This window comes from Mandrillus leucophaeus, unplaced genomic scaffold (assembly GCF_000951045.1).
Source record: "Mandrillus leucophaeus isolate KB7577 unplaced genomic scaffold, Mleu.le_1.0 Scaffold125, whole genome shotgun sequence".
In the NCBI taxonomy this organism is placed as follows: Eukaryota; Metazoa; Chordata; class Mammalia; order Primates; family Cercopithecidae; genus Mandrillus; species Mandrillus leucophaeus.
Window position 1 is genome coordinate 1,935,006 of NW_012100876.1, and position 2,442 is coordinate 1,937,447.

Sequence of the window (2,442 nt, forward strand, 5' to 3'; positions counted from 1 at the left end):
AAAAAAAAAAAAAAAAAAATTAGCCGGGCTTGATGGCGGGCACCTGTAGTCCCAACTGCTCGGGAGGCTGAGGCAGGAGAATGGCGTGAGACCGGGAGGCAGAGGTTGCAGTGAGCCAAGATCGTGCCACTGCACTCCAGCCTGGGCCACAGAGCCAGACTCCGTCTCAAAAAAGAAAAAAAAGATATGTCTTCAACACCACTGTGCTGCTTAAAATTATTATTATTATCATTATTTTGAAACAGGGTCTCACTCTGTCATCCAGGCTGGAGTTCAGCGATGAGATCATGGCTCACTGCAGCCTCAATCTCCTGGGCTCAATCTATCCTCCCACCTCAACCTCCCAAGTAGCTGGAACTACAGGTGCAGGCCATCATGCCTGGCTAATTTTTTGCTTTTTTTCTTTTTTTTGGTAGACACAAAGTTTCATCATGTTGCTCAGTCAGGCTGGTCTCAAACTCCTGGGCTCAAGTGATCCACCTGCCTTGGTCTTCCAAACTGCTGTGATTACAGGCATGAGTCCCCGTGCAGGTCTGCTTGAACTTTTTAAATCAGGGGTGGGGTGCAGTGGCTCACACCTGTAATCCCAGCACTTTGGGAGGCCGAGGTGGGCAGATCACGAGGTCAGGAGATTGAGACCATCCTGGCTAACATGGTGAAACCCCATCTCTACTAAAAAAAATACAAAAAACTAGCCAGGCATGGTGGCTGGCACCTATAGTCCCAGCTACTTGGGAGGCTGAGGCAGGAGAATGGCATGAACCCAGGAGGGGGAGCTTGCAGTGAGCCCAGATCACGCCACTGCACTGTAGCCTGGGTGACAGAGTGAGACTCCGTCTCAAAAAAAAAAAAAAAGAAAGAAAGAAATGTTTTAATCAGGGAGAAGCATCTCTCTCAACCCTGGACAGCTTGCAAAGCGATGGAGATGGGAAATTTATTAAATATGTATATATACACGAAATACACATTAGAGTAATCTATGTCTGTAAGTAAGACTGATTCTTGATTTTAGCACTGGTGAAAACTTTGCTTTCATTTAAATATATGTGATGATTAGTTTTATGTGTCAACTTGGCTAGGCAAAGTGTCCAGTTCCTTGGTCAAACACCATCCTGGATATTGCGGCAAAGTTATTTTTTAAGATGTGATTAACGTTTAAATCAGTAGTCTTGGAGTAAAACAGATGTCAGAGGGGATTTATCAAGTGTTACCTGCCCATTCAATCTGGGAGTGTCCAGAGGACACCACTTTCACCACATCTATGAGAAATAAATTTGTGAGGGGCGCCCTAGCACCCTGGAAGAGCTGTGTGGTCACTCTTTTTTGCAGGTAGAAATTCAGTGGAAACTGCTGCCGCTGAATTGGGAACCCTAAATGCAATGGCGATAATTTGGTCCCAGTATGGCAGGGGCCAAGGGACAGCACTTAATTGCCAAAGGCAGCATGGGCCTGGTTGCTGTCATGGATGGCACAGTCAAAGCAGAATAGTATGACTTGCAGGCCAGGAGCAATGGCTCACGCCTGTAATCCTAGCACTTTGGGAGGCTGAGGCAGGTGGATCACTTGAGCTTAGGAGTTTGAGACCAGCCTGGCGAACATGGCAAAAGCCTGTCTCTACCCCTCCAAACATACAAAAATCAGCTGGATGTGTTGGTGCCTGCCTGTAGTTGTAGCTACTTTGGGGGCTGAGGTGGGAGGACCACTTGAGCTTTGGAGGTCGAGGCTGCAGTGTGCCATGACACTGCTCTCCAGCCTTGGACAACAGAGCGAGACCCTCTCTCAAATAAAAAGAATAATATGATTCACAGAGACCTGTGGTGTTGGCTAGTTGATCATGGTGGTCGTACGAGCAAACAGAGGAGTCAGCCTACAAAAATCTTACTCATCTGTAGAATCAAAATATCTATTTCCTGTCCCCATGACTTTATGCTTTGCTGGTCTCAAGGTATTAGTTCCAAAAGGAGGAATGCTTCCTTGGGAGACACAGTGATTCCATCAAACTGGAAGTTTTGAGTCCCACCAGGCCACATTGAGTCCTCAGACTTCTGTATCAACAGGCAAAGAGGCTGGGCACTGTGGCTTACACCTGTAATCCCAGCACTTTGGGAGGCCAAGGTGGGTGGATCACCTGAGGTCAGGAGCTTGAGACTAGCCTGACCAACATGGAGAAACCCCATCTCTACTAAAGATACAAAATTAGCCAGGCGTGATGGCGCGTGCCTATAATCCCAGCTACTCAGGAGGCGAGTCAGGAGAATCGCTTGAACCTGGGAGGCAGAAGTTGCGTTGAGCTGAGATCACGCCATTGCACTTCAGCCTAGGGAACAAGAGCGAAACTCCATCTGAAAGAAAGAAAGAAAGAAAGAAAAGAAAGAAAGAGAGAGAGAGAGAGAGAGAAAGAAAGAAAGAAAGAAAAGAAAGAAAGAGAGAGAGAGAGAGAGA